The sequence below is a fragment of the Bubalus bubalis genome, chromosome X (assembly GCF_019923935.1).
Source record: "Bubalus bubalis isolate 160015118507 breed Murrah chromosome X, NDDB_SH_1, whole genome shotgun sequence".
NCBI classification, from domain to species: domain Eukaryota; kingdom Metazoa; phylum Chordata; class Mammalia; order Artiodactyla; family Bovidae; genus Bubalus; species Bubalus bubalis.
The window spans coordinates 39,290,874-39,297,489 of record NC_059181.1 but is presented as its reverse complement, the minus strand read 5'-3'; positions in this window follow the sequence as shown (position 1 = coordinate 39,297,489).

Genomic DNA, 6,616 nt, shown 5'->3' with positions numbered 1-6,616 from the left:
CTTGTTTTGCTTTAAGTCATGGACAGTGCGGTCCATACTCTACTGCACGCTGGCACAGCGATTCCTGGGGTGGGGCATCCTATCAGGTAGGAGGACGCTGCCCACACAGCATTGAGGAACTGTGGGGCTGTCTTGGAGCATGGCTTGTTCTCTCATAGATTCCTGCCCCAAGGGTCTGCATCAACACTGTTCACACGCAGGAACAGAGTGAGGTCCTGGCCACAACTGCAAAAGTTCTTCATGTGACATCCATAAACTGACTTCATAGGTGTTCACAAGACGTTGAAGCTATATATGCACAATTTTGCATGTATATAATTCTTTTTTTTCTGTGAAAGGGAAAGTTCATAGCCTTCGCTGAGTTATCCAAGATTGGCAGTTGACCCCCAATACCTGTCTTTTTCTTTTTTCCCAGAACCCTGAATTATTTCAGGGTACATAGGCCATGTGAAATACAGACTACATTTCCCAACCGCCTTGCAGGCTAGATGTGATTAATTGCTGGCCAAGAGGTGATATAGGTAGACATGTAAGGGGGGCAAGTTCCAGGAAGTGTTCCTAAGAGGAAGAGGTGTACGTGCTCACTCTTTATGACCCTTTGGATTGCAGCCCTCTGTCCATGGGATTTTTTGGGCAAGAATACTGGAGTGGGTTACCGTTTCCTCCTCCAGGGGATCTTCCTGACCCAGGGATCAAACCCATGTCTCCATTAAAGGTGGATTCTTTACCACTGAGCCATCAGGGAAACTCAAAGGGAAGGTGACATTTTTTTTTTTTACTTCCTGCTGGCTGGAGTGCATATATGATAGTTAGAGCTTGAGCAGCCATCTTGGACTATGAAGTAACAAAAAAACAAGAGGGAAAATGTCTGGAGATCCCATGAATATGGAACATTATACCAACTTTGAACTGCTTCCATGGACTTTACTTGTAAGAAAGGGAAATACATTTTTCTCTTAAGTCACGACTCTCTTGTGTTTTGTGGTAGGCAGCCTTTAAGATAGCCCTCAATGATCCTGCCTCCTGAGACTCCCGCTTTGGTACAGTCCCCTCCCACATTGTTGCAGAGTTGGTTTGTGTGACCAGTAGCATATGGCAGAAGTGATGGCGTATGACTTCTGAGATTTGGTTATACAAAGACTGCTGCTTATGTCTTGGGTTCTCTGTCTCTCTCATGGATCACTGGCTCTGGGGGAGCTATGTCATGAGTAGCTCTACAAAGAGGCCCGTGTAGCAAGGAAGTGAGGCCTCCTGCCAACAGCCATGGGAGAGAGCTTGGAATCAGACACTCCCACCCCAGTGAAGTCTTTTTTTTTTTTTTTCCCAGTGAAGTCTTGAGAATCTGCAGCTCCAGATGGTAACCTGGCTGCAGCTTGAGCCAGAACCACTCAGCCAGGCGGCTCCCAGATTCCTGACCCTCAGAAACCGCGCAAGATGATACATGTTTGCTCTTTCAAGCTACAAAGTTTGGCTAGCCCCAAATTTCTAGAAACAATGTGTTCCCTGACATTGGACAAGCCATGTTGCTGGAATGGGCCTCAGTGTCCTCCTTTGTAAAGTGCTGCTGCTGCTGCTAAGTCGCTTCAGTCGTGTCTGACTCCGTGTGACCCCATAGACAGCAGCCCACCAGGCTCCCTTGTCCCTGGGATTCTCCAGGCAAGAACACCAGAGTGGGTTGCCATTTCCTTCTCCAATGCATGAAAGTGAAACGTGAAAGTGAAGTCGCTCAGTCGTGTCTAACTCCTAGTGACCCCATGGACTGTAGCCTACCAGGCTCCTCTGTCCATGGGATTTGCCAGGCAAGAGTACTGGAGTGGGGTGCCATTGCCTTCTCCGAGTGAAATGGTTGCTATAGCAGATGCTGGCCTTTTCCAGCTGAAAGTGTCTCAAAATGTGGAGAGTAAAGAAGGCAGGAGAGGGTGGGATGGGCAGGGTGTTTTTCTTTGGCTGTCATCAAACCGTCGCAACATTTTGATGAGCCTTCTTGAGACTGGGTGGGTGGCGGAGGCAAAGTGAAGACAGAATCGCTCTGCCTAAGAAATTAGAAAAGACCCCGATGATGGGAAAGATTGAAGGCAGGAAGAGAAGGGGACGACAGAGGATGAGATGGTTGGATGGCATCATCGACTCAATGGACATGAGTTTGAGCAGGTTCTGGGAGCTGGTGATAGACAGGGAATCCTGGCGTGCTGCAGTCCATGGGGTCGCAAAGAGTCAGACACGACTGAGAGACTGAACTGAATTGAACTGAAGAAATTAGGAAGAATTTTCCAGGGAGTGGTCTGCAAGTGGAGAAACAAAGGGGCAGGAAGAAAAGAGATCACCAAAGGGGAGAAGCCCTTGAACGTGGCCATGAATTGGCGGTCTGGGGAAAAATTACTGAATGCCAGGAACTGCTGATGAATTTTTAAAATAGTGAAGTGCTATTTAAGTTGTTTCTCGTATCATGCTGAAATCTATTTCCACGACTCCAAACTCACAGACACATACACACGTGTGCGTGTGTGTGTGTACACATGCACAGAGATACAGAGCCACCAACTGTGCCTCACTACCCTGCCTGGCACACAGCATAGAGCGGGATTTAAGGGCATGGAAACTGCACCAGTCTGGTTTATTTTTTCATCTTAGTTCCTCAACCAGGGATTGAACCTGGGCCCTGGTAGTGTAAACGCCGAGACCTAGCCACCAGACCACCAGGGAATTCCTGGACCGGTCTGGTTTTGAACATGGCCTCTGCCTCTTACCAGCTGTGTGACCTCAAACCTATCCCCTGCCCTCTCTGATGAGCCTCGGTTTGACCTTATACAACAAAGCATCCTCCATTGAAGTTACTGTGAGGAGGAAGCCGGGTTCCGCCTGTGAGGCCCTGGGCCAGGGCTGAGCTCCCTGCTCAGGGACGGTGGGTCTCTGCCGTGGTTGTCCTCTCATTGTTGTCCATCTGCTTCTACCTGCAGCAGGCCAGTCACGCTTCTGGAAAGGGTGACCTGAAAGCTCCTCTTCTGCTAGGTGTCCACCTACTCAACTTCCAGTCACAGGAGGCGATTGCCCTGTGTGACCCCATCCCTCAGTGGCCCCTCCTCCCCCAGCCCGGGAGCCCAGGCCACCCTGGGTAAGTGAGTGGATGGCTTCTGGGAGAAGCCCAAGGCCTAGGCTGGTGGCTCGGGGACGGGGGTCCTGTCACTCGTAGGCGGGGCTCCCAGTAGGGCTGTTGTCTTCTTCTTGCTCTGCCTGTTTTTCTGGCTGCAGAAAAACCTGAAGCAGGTGATCTAAGCCCAGTGGTTGACAGTGAGACAGGCTGACTGGGAGTCAGCTGACCGAGGGTGGGGAGGATGAGCTGGGCCTCAGGTGAGCATCTCTCTGAGAGGGGCTGGAAGTGACAATGTTGACAGTCATCGCCACCCCGGTGGTCACCTCCCACACCCTGGAAACTCCAGTTCTCTGTGGACACTGCCTTCACTTTCCCTTGGGGTTGAGCGGTACACATGGGTGGGTGGGGGAATATGTGACCCAGAGCTGGGTGAAAGGCTGTGGAAGGTGGCAGAAGCCATAGAGGAGCCCACTGTGGCCCACATGACAAACATCTGTTATCCCTGCCAATGCCTAGACGCTCAGGATGTTCAGCCTCAGACCCACGTTCTTTATCTGTCCCTTCAGGGTCTCTCCAACAGGCTCATGGGATCTTGGCCAAGGCCCCACTAAGGCTGACTGCTCTCCCAGATGCAGGAATGTGGATGAGGTGCAGACAGGTGGGCACTGACTGGCTGCCACATACCTTGCCCTCTCCTGGTTGGGCTCCCCAAGGGGCCTGGCCCAAGCCTATCACTGCACAATCGGAAGTGAGTTCCCCACCACTCTGCCCATTCTGGGAACTTGATAATCACAGTCTCAAAGCAGCGAAGCAGTAGACTCTTCACCAAATTCACTAGAGAGTGATAGATACCAAAATGCCAATGTGTTAATTACCTCAAGGAGCTTTATATTAGGCCGACAAACAAAATATCACCGACTGGGTGACTTGAACAACAAATATTTATTTTCTCACTGTTCCGGAGAGGCTGGAAGTCCAAGGTCAAGATGTCAGAGGGCTGGTTTCTCTAGAGGTCTCTCTCCTCGGCTTGTGGACGGCCGCCTTCTCACTGTGTCGTCACATGGCTTTCCCTCTGTGCTCACACCCCTGTTGCCCCTCTGTGTGTCCACATTTCCTCCTCTTGTAAGGACACAACCCCATTTTGACTTAATTACCTCTTTAAAGGCCATGTTTCTAAATGCAGTCTCATTCTGAGCTCCTGGGGGTGAGGGCTTCAATAGATGAATTTGAGGAGGTGGAGGACACAATTGGGCCCATAACAAGTTTGTCGGATGTGAATCATTGGACTGATCCCAGGCACAGAGCTGCCTGGTGGGCAGACCGACCTATGTAGGAGCTCAGGCCTTGGTTCTGAAGGTCATTTGGTTCCGGCAGATCTAAGAGGACCGTGGGTACTTTGCTGCTTCTCCACTGAGAGGCGGGGCCTGTCATCTCTTCCTTGAGTCTGACCAGGGCCCTGGCAGCTTTGATTAATGAGGATGACAGAAGTGATGCTGTGCCAGTGTTAGGCTTAGCATTTAAGAGGACCAACAGCTTCTCTGGGGGCACTGAGCCTCCATGTCAGAAGTTGAACCACACTGCTGGAGAGACCCCTTTGGAGAGGTGATGATACCCCCTGTCCAGGGAGGGAGGTCCAGCAGACCTAGCCTCTTGAGTCCCCCTGCTAAGGCACCAGGTGCAGGAGCGAAGCCCTCTTGGATGCTCCAGACAGCACAGCCAGTAGTAGAATGCCACCCAGTGACCCCAGTCAATGCCAGGTGCTGCTGAAGAATTGCCCAGCTGTGCTCTGCCTAAATTCTTGACCCCAGCATCGTGAGAAATAATAAAACAGTTGTTTTAAGCCACTAAGTTTTGGGGTCATTTGTTACCCAGCAAGAGATGACTGGACTATTTGGTGACTGTAGAAATGGTGAGGTGGGAGTTGGATGATATTGAGGGATGTTCTCGCCAGGAGCAGAGAGCACAGGGGACAGTGGCTGAGCAGGCCGCACTCTGCTGCCTTCCCTGGCCAGGGCTGAGAGGAGAGACTTCCTCTTCCTGCCCAAGCTCTATTTACGGAATTAAGGAAAGCCGTGGGCTGGGTGCTGCTGCTGTCCTGATGATGAGGAAAAAGCAGGGAAGAACTATCATTTCTGGGCACCTCCAATGAGCTGGTGAGTCCTTCAGGGATGAGAGTCCATTTAATCCCCTCTGTTCAACTGCTGGGAGGCTTCGTGGCCTGGGTCACACCAACCTGAGCCTGTGTTTAGACTGATGTCTGTCAGACTCCTCAGCCAATGCTCTCAGCCTGACCCCACACTGTCTGGGGCAGGGTTGGGAGGAGGGGAGTGGGGGTTTCTGACCATCAGGCAGCCTGGGACGGGCTGACACATGGAGCTCCAGGAAGGCTGACAGCTGATTGGAGGACGGGGGAGACTCCAGCCCCGAGGCAGGCCCAGGGCAGGTGGAATTGGGCCCTGGGCACTGGTCCCAGTCCAGCCCACACATGGGGAGGCAGGCAGGGACAGGGGCGTGGGTGTGGTAAAGATCAGTGTCCAGTGGCTCTCCCCTTCTCCACCATCAAGAGAAGAGGGGCTCAGAGATTGGATCTTACTAAACTGGCTTGGTGCCCTTGGGCAGGGTGTGTTCACCTCTGAATCTCAGTTATCTCATCTGTAAAATGGGAGCAGGAGACTAGGTCATCTCCTCAGTAGCTTCCAGTTTTAAAGTCTTCTGTTATAAAATCCCTCCCTCCATTTTCTCTCTCTCCCTTCCTCAGTCCTTCCCTTCTTTCTGCAAGCATTGTTTTTTTAGTACCATTGAATGCTGCTGGTCCTCCTGAATCATAGTCTAGTAGGGGAATATGGCAGGTTGTCCTTCCTAAAGATAGCTGCATCAATACATGACATTCCATTAGCAGATGCAAACTATTATATATAGAATGGATCAACAACAAGGTCCTACTGTTCAGCACAGGGAACTATATTCAATCTCCTGCGACAAACCACAATGGAAAAGAATATGAAAAAGAATACATATATATTTAATGGAATCACTTTGCTGTACAGCAGTAATTAACACAACATTGTAATTCAATGATACTTGAATAAACAATAAATTAAAATAAAAAAAAAACACATGCCATCCCACATGTTCATCTTCCAACTAGCCATTGACATTCTCCTACTAAAATGTGGGGTCTGCCTTCTGTCCCTGGGAAACAAAAGGCCTGTGATTATGGCAGAAATGATGCTGTGTGGCATCCGAGGTGAGGCCAGGAAGGGGACTAGAGCCTCTGCCTGGTCTTGGGGCGCTCCCTCTCAGAACCTGCTGCCATGCCAAGAGGGAGCCCAGAGACCATGTGTACAGCCATGTGTAGGGGCTACAGCTCCTCTCCCAGCTGAGATCCCAGCCAATGGCTAGTGCGAGCCCCCAGACATGAGAGGGACCTTCAGATGAGGCAGCCCTAGCCTTCTATCTGCCCTAGCTGGTGCTGAGTGGAGCAGAGATGAGCTGTTTCCACTGCACCTGCTGAAATCGCAGATT